The sequence below is a fragment of the Drosophila bipectinata genome, chromosome 2L (genome assembly GCF_030179905.1).
Source record: "Drosophila bipectinata strain 14024-0381.07 chromosome 2L, DbipHiC1v2, whole genome shotgun sequence".
Lineage (NCBI taxonomy): Eukaryota > Metazoa > Arthropoda > Insecta > Diptera > Drosophilidae > Drosophila > Drosophila bipectinata.
This window is the reverse complement of record NC_091736.1, coordinates 15,584,460-15,596,807: the sequence shown is the minus strand read 5'-3', so window position 1 is coordinate 15,596,807 and position 12,348 is coordinate 15,584,460. Positions and strand designations below refer to the sequence as shown.

Sequence of the window (12,348 nt, the reverse complement as noted above, 5' to 3'; positions counted from 1 at the left end):
TCGCTTTCGTGAACTGGTGGGCACGGCTGGGCTAAAAATGTCTCCAATGGAGGAGCGCCACTTCGGCAACATCCATTCCAGTATCCACTGGAACGAACCAGTGTGCCAGGGTGGAAATATTCTACATATATTCCGGCCGGCATTCATGCCGAAAGACCAGAAAACCCACCCTCGTAGTGTAGACTTACTGTCCTATCCCGTTAGGGCCTTCCAATTGGAAGCGGAGTTTCCCTTGAATTTCCCTTAGCACATCCTGGATGAAGTTCAGTAACCGTGGCAAGAGTTTTTATCCTGACTCTGTCGCGTGTGGACGTATTATTTCGCTAAAATTATCAACCAACTCGCTCTTGATATATTTTAATTATTTCGGATTAATAATAAAAATAAATTAAATATAAATATATAAAAAATTGAGATAAATATTGAGTAATTTGTTTAAATATTGTGAAAAACAAGCAATTTTCTAATGCGCCGGCTGCTACCCTTGAAAACTTGATTGGATTTCAGCGGCAAAGTGAAACCACCCTTATTTCCCATAATTTTTGACTATTTTCTATGAATCTAAAAAAAAAAAAACACGAAGCTTTTATTAATTTTATTAAACAAATATAGTGTTTTTAAAATATATCTAAAAATAAAAAATTAAAGAAATAAGAAAACTCTCAAATATAAAATTTAATTCGCAAATCCCTTCCATGGCGTCGTTGGAAAATTTTTTGCGAATCTAACCGAAGGTGTCCGAAGCAAAAAAAAAAAATAGAAAAAAGAAAACGCCCCACCCAAGCCAAAAAGTTTTTCAAGTGTATCCCAGCTGCCTCTGGTGCGTGAGTGTGTGTATAGAGTGTGTGTGTGTGTGTTGTTTTTGTTGTTGAATGCTTTGCCGCACCCCGAAATTTACGAATATCCTGTATTCCTGTGCCTGCCTAAATTAAAAGGATTATCCTGGACGCCCTAGGTGAGCATTTCAGATTGGTATGGAGGGGGGAGTCCTAGGGGGGCTACTAGTTTTATGGGCCAAAAATATTCATTCTAAAATTGAATTAAATTATGGCTTTTTGTTGGGAGAGTATACGCCTAAAATTATGCAATAAATAAAATACAACACAAAGGACTGGATGTACACTCGGCCTCTACAAGGAAGGAGAATTACGTGTTTATTAGGCATAATTCTTTACTTTAGTTCTTAATTGCTTAATTAGCCTTGATTAACTACTAATTATATTTTAATAAACCTCCAGATAAGGCCTTTAAATCACTGCTTTTGGGAAGTCCTCCCAAATCAGTCAGGACACCTAACACGGCTGCCAATCACTCTCCTGTCACTCGATCCCATCATTTTCCCATTCATTTATTCATTTCGCTGGTTTTTCCCTATTTTCCACCCGCTGGCTGGCTTTTCTTTTGTCCTTGCTACCGAGGGCTGCTGCGAGAGTTCGGGGGTTCGATGAACTCATGTAGAAAATGTTCAATTAATTGATTGATTCGCGGTGGCTTCTTTGTGTAGAGTCTTCCTCCTGGTCTGGCTCCTCTCCTTGTAATCCAATGTCCGTGTCTGTCATGTTTATTGGGGTCAGACCTGGTCTGTCCAGTCCATCTAGTCCATTGCACTCGACCTACACCTGGAAAAAGGATGTAGAATATGCAAATTAGAGAATATGGATCTGGAGCTATCATTCCTCTAAGCAATTACCTGAGTAATCTTTCAAAGCGTGTCTGGGAGCCTACGTTTTCCTGGGTGTACTCCCCCCTAGGCTTCATCATCGCACCAGTGAGCCACCATCGACATCGTTGTTGTGTCATTAACCTGTCATAAAAATCGCAGCTTGGGCCAGGTACCAGTTACAGTCGCAGTCCCACGAGTGGCCACCAGAGTAGAGTTGGGGGGGCGACCATCTACCATCCTAGCCAAGAGCATGCCTCACCGCGGTGGTATGCTAATTGAACCCGGACTTTTTGTTTGCCAACACTTTGCAGTTCTTTACGCCTTCGTTCTGCTCTCTAATACCTTTCGCACAGATTAAGGCTGTAAATAGCAATTTTCCAAAAGGAGGAAGGAGGTGTAGCCTTCCTCGCCAAGTGTGAATAACGAAGGTGGGAATGCACTTTAATACTTTTCAGCTAATACCATTCCCTTGAAATTTATTTGCAATTTATTTATAACTTTTTTGAAATATAGATGGTTGTAAAATATACCCTTTATTCAGATCTATCCACCCCCCCTCGGACTAATGGAGGCACCTCCTCTGGAGGCTCGTAAAGCGTGTGTGCCAAGTCTTCATTCTCTCCTGTCCAGTAGCCAATTTTTATGACTTTTCGGGGAGTATTTTTATTTTTTTTGTATTATTTTTTACGACTTGCACTTTAAGTGTTTCTGGGCCTTGGACTCATCTCGGCTAGACCTTTCCGATCAATCTCAATTCAGTTCTTCTCCGAGGCCTTCTCACAATTAGACATTCGAATTTATCACCCAAACTTTTAAGCCGCTTCGGTGAAAGAAATATTTGTCTCTGGGGGGGATTATTACTCATCGGCATGCATTTTAAAAAATTCTTCACGAATTGACACCTTTCCCGGGCTTAAAGCTGATTTCGTAGAATTACAGAGCCCGCATCGGAGAGACCCGGGCCTCTTTCTTTCCCCCAATGCTGACAAATTAGCGAGCCGAGTTGTTTTATAGGATGGGTGGTCCCGTTTCCAGTTGTCTTTATGCTGCATTTTTTATTTAACACGAAATTGGCGCCAAAGCTAAAATGTTTTTGATAAGCTCCGAGGAGTGGGGGGATCCATCTCGGCCATATGGATGACATGAGTCTGTGGCCTCGATTCTCCGATGCTTTGGAAGACAACCTGACGTCTTTTGCGGTTGCCAGGTTGTAGCCAGTTGCAGTGGCAACCGCAGGCTAAATGACTGGAGAGGCTTAAGCCTGATTACAGTTACTTGTTTAAGGCCAATACCCTTTCAAGTCTGAGGGTATATGAGGATTGACATATGGGAATTATATTAAAGATTATAGAGTAGTTATTAAGTCACCAAAAAGGTTTATATCTCTCATATGGCAGCTGTCTTTTATGCTGACTAATTACCAACACTTTTAAAGCCATTTTGGATGAAAAAATAGCATACATATGCTTAATACATTTCAATTGTGCAGAGGCCAAGCCCTTTTCGTAAGCACTTGTAACAATTATGAATCACAATCGAAAAGGTAACACACCACACTCCACACTCTACAATCCGAACTGGAATCGAGCATGATATTAATACAATTATAAGGAAACCTGTTGGTCAATTGTATGTCTTTTCAGTACATGATTTGCCTATTAACGGTCTCAGTCTCAGAGATGATGATTCATTCAATAAATGAAAGACTTTTCGGTGTTAAGCCAACGTGCTTTGAATGCCAAATGAGGGCTTCGTCTCTAATGAGACTGGTCCCTCAGAAGGAAGAGTGCCCGCGGGTCTAGGAGTCTTCGTATTCATCATCGGAACCTGTCCTTTTGTACTCTGGAGCTGAGCTCCAGACACGGCTTTGTCTGTTGGAGCTTAAGCTTTTCATGCTTCATTATGTTGGACTGAATGAATCTTGGGTCTGGGTCTTACTGGTTCTAGCTCTCGTTCCTGGTCCTTTATCTCCTGGCCAGGGCCCGACTGCCCCTTTGTTTTCCATCGCCCACCACCTGACATTGAGTTATTACATCCAGACAGGCTCTGGTCATAAAAGCCCTAGTCCAATCAGGCCCTATTCCATAGCAAGTGAGAGGGCCTAAGCCTAAACACCTTTTACGCCTCATTATCAGACCCGAGAGACAATAAAGCAAACGTTTAATTGGAATTATGTTTAAAAATAAACGCCTTTCGGTGGAAAAGTTAAAAGTCTTAAGCTCTTTTATTGGCATTATCGCTACAGCTATTTCCGCTGTTAACTCGAAGATCACGAGCCATTCAAATGCCGATCAAAACCTCAAAAAAAAAAAAAAACAAACCGATTCCAATAATTAGAAATCAAAGCCGGTTTCATCTAAATTTGTGGGACAGTGCGTTTCAATATTATAGGGTTTTTCTTCAAAAGATAATAAATATAAAGACTTTCAAAATAAGGTTTAAAATCTAAAGTTTAAAATCTTTAAAAGTAATACTTATTTTTTTAACCTTTTTATACCCTTGCAGAGGGTATTATAATTTTGTCCAAAAGTGTGCAACGCAGTGAAGGAGACATCTTTGACCCTATAAAGTATATATATTCTTGATCAGGATCACCTCCTGAGTTGATATGAGCATGTCCGTCTGTCCGTCTGTCCGTCTGTCCGTCTGTCTGTCCGTCTGTCTGTCCGTCTGTCTGTCCGTTTCTACGCGAACTAGTTTCTCAGTTTTGAAGCTATCGTCTTGAAACTTTGCACACACCCTTCTTTCCTTTGCACGCAGTATATAAGTCGGAACGGCCGGGATCGGCCGACTATATCCTATAGCTGCCATATAACTGATTGATCGGAAATGGTATAACTTTGGTGTTTTTAGAGTTAGAGAGTTCAAATTTGACACGAGCGCTATTTTTGGCAAAACATTACGACATGCCAAATTTCATAAGGATCGGCCGACTATATCCTATAGCTGCCATATAACTGAACGATCGGAAATGACCCAACTTTCGTGTTTTTGAAGATAGAAAGCTGAAACTTAATAGAGATTCTATTTTTGGCCAGTTGATCCAACCTACCAAATTTCATTAGGATCGGCCGACTATATCCTATAGCTGCCATATAACTGAACGATCGGAAATGGTACTTGGTAGAAATATCAACTTTCGTATTTTTGAAGATAGAAGTTTGGGACTTTTTTTTAGATTTTGTATTGTAATAAATTGGAATATATATTCCTATTCCCATAAGGATCGGCCAACTATATCCGATGTTTGCGATATATATCCGGTTTTAACTGCAAGGGTATATAAACTTCGGCTCCGCCCGAAGTTAGCTTTCTTTTCTTGTTTTTAGTTAATCCTTTAATTTGAAAATCTTAATACTCTGTTACTCAGTGTATCTGGTAAGCCTACTTTCGTATTCAATAGTGTTATCATGAAAGATGGCCCCGACTGCCCAGCCATAGCCATAGACCGCAAACCTCGCCAGTCGCCGAGACCCTCCTCCACCTTCCACCTTCCCCTTGTGGTTGATGATTGATCTTATCGCGGACCCCCTCCGCCCGTGAGTCATCATAAAAAAAACACACATCTTTTCTTCTTCAGCAGCCCGTGATCGCCATAAGTTGTTAGCTGTTTTGTACTTTATGGGCTTTTTGGCCAAGAAATAGGGGCGATCGGCAGGGAGAGGGGGTTGGGGGGTTGGGAAGCTGCAGCTTCATAACTCAATGTGGGATGTCGTTTCGGTTCTGTTTCTGTTTCTGTTTAAGCCGCGTGCGAGACTTACTTTCCTCAGTGGTGGCGGCGGCCTGGCCCACACAAAGGCCGTTGCTAAAGTACTATGGAATGAAATTAAATAAAATATTTAAAAAAAAATAGTTTTAACGGGAGAATATTTAATTATGATTTTTATTTATTCGCTCAGAGAGTAATCACTATTTTGTGATTTTAATAATAAAACTCATAGTGATTACGGTCCCTGATATTTATTTATTTACTAAAATATGTAATATGTATAATAAGCTTGTTAATTAAAGCATTTTCTTAATCAATTTCCCCTTCAAAATATGTAGAACTAAACATTTTTATAAACATTTTCTTTAAAAATAATATATGCTTTCTTCTCCTTAATTTTTTTTCTCAGCTCTTATGTTAAAATCTTTATTATTTGTTTATGTATATAACTATATATTATGTACATGTATGTATATTATGTTTATAACTGTAAAATCAGGCAAACAATTCCTTTAACAATAATAAACAAATATTCACACACTCTTTGTAAGAAATGTCCAAAAATGATAAATGACTTTCTCCAGTCGCCGGTCGCTAATTTCCGCTTCCAGTGCAATTTTCGCCAAATCAAAATTCCCTTGAATCTGTCGTGTTGAAGATCCCCGATATGAGCTGCAGTAACTGCATCCTATATAGTAGTAGCATAGGCCTGGGCCAGTGATTCAATCTGCTTGGCATCCACCCCGTTTCCGGTTTCCATTACAGTTTCCCAGGCAGGCGGCTGGCTACACAGCTCTTTCACTCGGATTCCCCAGCGCTTGGTCACCTTACTTTTTTTCTTTTTATTTTTAATATAAATATTTGTTCCTTTTTTTTAGTTTTGATTTTTGTTTTTTGGGGGCGTTTCGCAGTCATCGGTCAGGAATTGGCGCAGACACTGCGCTTCTGTCAGAAGAAGGCGGAGGATTCTGTAGCTGAGACCCAGACGAATTGGCCGGCGGGCTCCAGATACCACACTACAGTAGAGATATCTTCAACAACTCCTTCATTCAGCTCTTCCCTAAGTAGTTCAACTTATGGAGGCCTCACTGTAGCCACCAACTGACCAAAACCGACCGCCCTCTTCCTGTCCGAATTATGTTGTTGCACATGCACTTTTATGAATGAATCCCAGCCTCCAGCCTTTTCCCACACACCCTTAATGAATGAAAGATATTAATAAAAATGTTTAAAATAATTTGCTAAAAATTAAATAATAAAAAAAAATAAAAAAGGGAAAAAAGTTGGCTCGCCCGAGCAGGGACTTGAACCCTGGACCCTTGGATTAAAAGTCCAATGCTCTACCGACTGAGCTACCCGGGCACATGGATGGACGTGCGCTAAAGCCGCATAAGAGCGAAGCGTGCGAAAATAAAGAGAACGTTAGTGGGTTCTCGAAGAGCGGCTGCGCTAAGAGAGTTAATTTTTTTAACAAGGAAAGAAAGTTCTAAAAATAGAAAATAATAGAGTGTAATGTTTATATATTTATTTTGTTTATTATAATATAAGTATTTTTTCTTTATTTGTTTTTAGTTTTAAAAGTGATTTTTTTATTTTTGATTTATTTGTTAAATGAAAACATTTTTTTTATCACAAGTTCCAAGTTGAAAGCCTTGTATTGATATTTTGTGTTTACAAATAAACCTTATCTTGTATTTTTTTGCGCACTTCCTATAGAAAACTATTAAAAATAAACTTTTAAAAATTATTATTTAAAACTAGAATTAGTAACGCCTTGAAATCGAATTGGAAAACTAATCCGATTTAAAGCTGAACCATTTATTGATATTCCAATTAGAGTTCCCATTGAAAACATATGGAAATGCCGAGGGACAACTACAGTGAACGACCTCCGCAACGATTCTTGGGATCGGATGGGGGGGAAATGCATTTATCAAAACATAAAAATAAACACAAATTGCTTCAGAAATAGACAAAAGACGGGCGAGAGACCCAGACCCTTGTATTTAAACAGCTAACCAAGCAAGAGGAGGAAAAATAAAGGAAAGAATTTCTACATATATTCCCTATATATATGCGAAGGGGGTTTTCTTGTTTCTTTTCTTTTCGATTTTCCTTTTCCACAGCTGTCAAATAGCTGGAAAACTCTCTTTGCTTGTAATTATTCGATATTGGGTAGATTTTGGGAGATAGGCTATAGGGTATGGGCTGTAGAGGAAGGGGTTCATGGATCGTTGTCGGCTGACCTTATGACTGACAATTTCCTCTGCACATTTATCTAGTTTCTGTGCCCCGGGTTCCCCACTCACTTTTCAATTATATTCCTCTTTCTTTGTCTCTCTGGCGGCGGACAAGTTTTCCATATCCCCATACCCATACCCATACCCATACCATATGGTATGGTACTATATGTTGTGTGTTTGCTTAATACGTTTTAAGCGCTCTTTAAGCGTTCAAGTCACGATTTTCATATTTATAGAGTTGCATTGGAAAATCCAGGGGGGAGGGGGGGAGTAGGGGGATCTCTGATTGATCAGTTTTATGTGCTTTAAGGTGTGTGTGTGTTTTGTCTACAAGCTCTTCTTGATGCTTATCTGACTTTGATTTTCTTCGTCTTTTTCTTATATTTTCTTTTTTTTATAAATTTAATTATTAGGGTTGCTTCGGAGTAAACTTTGAACTTTGTCTTATCGTTAATTACATCGCCAACGCTTTTTTCGTTTTTTTTTTCCCAAGATTTCCATTCGTACGAGGAGGTATCGCTCCCAATGATGGATCACTCCCATGTGTATGTTTTTGGGGGAATTCCAGCGAAATCGCAGTTCATGCTTTGATGGCTTTTCTCAGGATGCAGTCTGAAAATTATAGACCTTGTCCAAAAATTTTTCATTTCGAAATTCCTCTAAAAAATCTGCGTTAGTCTTTTAACTTTAAAATATTATCTAGAATCTAGATTTTAGTTGGCAAATGCAAATTCTGTGGGAGAATTACGCTTTTCAGGGCCTTTTGTTGACAGGAAGTTGGCGGCCAAGACAGTTCAGATGAACAGGGCATGATTTGGCACAAATTAACCCCCTGGCTGGCTGGCCGGTAAAATTAATTACTCCCCGGACCGGGTCGGTCAACCAACCATGTCCTTTTTGATGGCTGGGAACCGGGAACCCAACGAATGTTATGCATAAGAAAATTTTCATTTTCATTGGAAAAATGCATACATTTTCCTATGTTGACCGTCTTTTTTTTTTTTTTTACATTTTTATACCCTTGCAGAGGGTATTACAATTTTGGTAAAAGCCTGGGACTTTTTAAGAAAATCACATTATATAGAATTGATCAGCTACTTAAATTTCTATAGGGATCTGTCACATTTATGTATCCTATATATGCAATATTCGTATGTATGTGTATTCCTGATTCCTGAAATGTTCTTGATTAACTAAAGTTGTGTGTAATTTATAAAGAAAACATGTGTTTTTTATAAATTCTAAATCTCAAAATGTAAACACTGTTATTTTCATTGCCTACTGTTAAGGGCGCCTAGAAGTCAAATAGCAATAAAGCATCGCATTTTACAATTTTATTGCGTATGATTTCATTTTAAAAAATAATTTAATTTGGCAACTATTTCATAAAAATATAAAAATAAATTAATTAAAAAATAGCGCCCTCCTCCTCGATTCTCATAGGTTGCACTTAAACAGGCCCAAAAATGCGGAAAAATAGTTGTTTTTTTTTAATTTTTGTGTCTTCTTTTTTTATGCTTTTTTTGTTGTAATTGTTAATTATATATGTTGTTGTAAGCTTTGGTTGATGTTGTGGTTTCCTTTTGTTGTAATATGTTTGTTGTTGTAATACGTTTGTTGTTGTTGTAGTTTTTGTTGTTGTTGTAGTTTTTGTTGTTGTTGTAGTTTTTGTTGTTGTTGTTGTAGTTTTTGTTGTTGTAGTTTTTGTTGTTGTTGTAGTTTTTGTTGTTGTTGTTGTAGTTTTTGTTGTTGTTGTCGTTTTTGTTGTTGTTGTTGTAGTTTTTGTTGTTGTTGTTGTAGTTTTTGTTGTTGTTGTTGTAGTTTTTGTTGTTTTTGTTGTAGTTTTTGTTGTTTTTGTAGTTGTTGTTGTTGTAGTTTTTGTTGTTGTTGTAGTTTTTGTTGTTGTTGTAGTTTTTGTTGTTGTAGTTTTGTTGTTGTTGTAGTTTTTGTTGTTGTTGTAGTTTTTGTTGTTGTTGTAGTTTTTGTTGTTGTAGTTTTTGTTGTTGTAGTTTTTGTTGTAGTTTTTGTTGTTGTAATTTTTTTGTTTTAATTTTTTTTGTAATTTTTTTTTTAATTTTTTTTTTTTTTTTATGCATACAACCGATTAATCGTAAATGCCATAACTTTGGTCATTTTGAAGATAAAAGCTTGTATCTTCTTTTTTAAATTATAAATTTATAAAAATATTTTGATAATGAAACCATAGGTCATAGGAGGGAAACTATATGCGATATACATATACACTATATACCTCCTGTATTATCTTATTTCCCCTAAAAGCAAGGGTATATCAACTTCGCCTCAAAATAATCATTCCTTTCTGGTTTTCCTCGTTTTTAAACTAAAATTTATCGCTCTGCACTTTACGGCCTACGCTCCTACGCGTGAAATTGTAATAATTAAAGAAGAGAGTGCCGGGAAATTGAAAAACCATTACGTTTGGGCCACATTTTCGAGCATTTTGTTTTCTCTCTTTATTACAGTTATAATTTATTTGAGGCGATATTTCAATCGCACGCCACATGCGGTCAGCTAAAGAAGAGCTACCCCAACCCGACCCCAACCCATGCCAGTTGCAATCAATCATGGATATTGTCAGGGGGTTCCCCCGCACTACAAAACATATGGATGCCGTCCCCATAACCTTTGATCAATCGAAGGGAACATATTTTGTCTTTCTTCATTCGTTACGCGGCTCAAAGTTCGGCTCGAAATGGCATCTTAACATGCCACATGAGGCATGAGTTTGGCTTTCATTAATCAACATTGAAAAGGTATCACTTGGAGGGGTCTTTGGAGGATGCACTTGGCGAAGAGTGGGCGATCCTAAAGAGTCTCAACTGTCCAGTGGAGGGGATCTTCCAATCTAATAATTAGTTTGTAATTTTTATTTAAAAAATGAATGCAATTCTTGAAAATTTGCTTCTATTTTTAATTGAATTTTCTTCACTCACCTCCTTTGCTTCTATTTTTCTTCACTTTTTTTCGTAATTATCGTTTCATTTTCCACGCTCTGCTCCGGCAACCCATTCCACTCTGACCCTCAATGCAATGGCAATTTTCTCTTAATTGTTTTCCTCTTAGCTGGCTCTCAATTTTCCAGGTCCCTGTCCTTTCTTTCTATGAATTTTCCGGCTGCCTACCTGAGGCCTGCCGCCTTCCTCTGCTGTGACAGCTCTCTCAATTATGCACAGGTGATTGCCATCCCATTAGGACCTGCTTCGGGTAACCCGCGACAATGGCTAACAATGGGATTAAAATACTGGGTGCACCTTCCTACAGGTGCGTTTCGTATTTCACAACCTGTTGTTGTCCTTTTTAGCATATTGTGTTACCTTTTTGTTGTATTTGCCAGAAAAGACCAACAAGCCAAGAGTAATTATGTAAACTCGGACTAACATTAAATAATGCTTTCCCATGTCAGCAACATTTCCTAACGTCCTAAACCATTAGCCTCAAGGAAGACATGTTCTCCCAAGTAACCAGAACTTTCAACACCACAGACCTAAGATTTCTTTTCGAGACCCTCGGGGCTTTAAAACCTTAACTGCATTTAGTTAATCAGTTTGATTAATGTTGCCCTAATTGACTTTCACTTCGGAGGCGGCCTTTCCATTTCGTTTCCAGAATTTGGCCAAAAACCAGTTCCTGGATTTCCATTCCAGTTTTGAAAAATCTTCATTTAATTGGCGGCAATTTTTAGCTCGTTTTCACTCCAAAATCAGTAGCAGCTGCTGCAATTTCATTTCGCTTATTGATGCCACATGTTTGTGGCACATATGCTCAACATTTGCAACGTTTCAGACCTTTCAGATGCAAAGATACATTTGTATCTGGCCTCTAGTTCGTTGACCTTTTGCCCCTCCGGGGGAGCATAGAACTTTGTTTGAAGTTATCAAAGCTGAAAACCATAACTAGTCATCTAGTCTCAGTTATGCAGTTCTACTTTTCATTTCTACTTCCATTTCAGTTCAGTTCAGTTGGCTATTCACGAGAAAGTGGCACGACGTGTTCCTCCTTCGCGTCCCCGGCTTGTGGATGGTTTTTCCTGCCAGTTGGTTGGCTTGGCGTGTTCAGGAAGCATCGTCTGCCGAACCGAAACTGAAACTGGGTTGAAATGGGCTACTTCTGACAGACGCCGGATGTCATCTAGCTGTCGGACTATATTTTCCTCTACTTTCCTCTGTTTGTTGTGAATTTTTTCAATTTTAGTTCAGGGAGTAGTTAGAGAGCTGCTATATTAGCTCATCATAAAGGCCTATAAAGTAACCTAGTCTATTTATATAGATTAAGGTTTCAAAAGCTTCATACTCCATCATCCAAGCAGTTTTTTATTTCATGAACCGCTGACAGGTTTAATAAACTATGTACCTCAACTGGCTGCCCAAAAAAAGTACTACCTGGCATTTAAATTTTTCTTCCTGGTCCTCGTCCTGGCATTCCACTTGAAGGCACTTCAACGTCGTCCTTTTTTTGCGCCAGGGGTAATTTTTGCACGTGTGCCGACACTTGACGGAAACCTTTTCATGGAGGGGGCATCCAGTCTAAGGATGGCTGAAGAACTTTGATAGGAAGACGATGCAACAGACCTTTTGGGGAAGACCTGAAAGCGCTGCCAGCTCAATTAAGTCAACTTAATTGGCCTAATTGAGTCAGAGGGCCAACAAAGGCCCAAGTTTTTGGGAACACACGCAGTTCGTAGAGTGAGATAAGCACGTTGCGCTGGATGACGG

At 38.6% G+C, this 12,348-nt stretch overlaps 1 protein-coding gene and 1 non-coding gene across 3 annotated transcripts in view; one reads left to right on the top strand and one right to left on the bottom strand.

The window, feature by feature from the left end:
- Positions 1-12,348, top strand: part of Btk (tyrosine-protein kinase Btk29A) — a 39,425-nt gene that overhangs the window by 3,304 nt on the left and 23,773 nt on the right. The gene's annotated exons all lie outside the window — the stretch shown is intronic.
- Positions 6,662-6,734, bottom strand: TRNAK-UUU (transfer RNA lysine (anticodon UUU)). Its single transcript has one exon. It is a non-coding gene; the product is annotated as a tRNA-Lys (tRNA).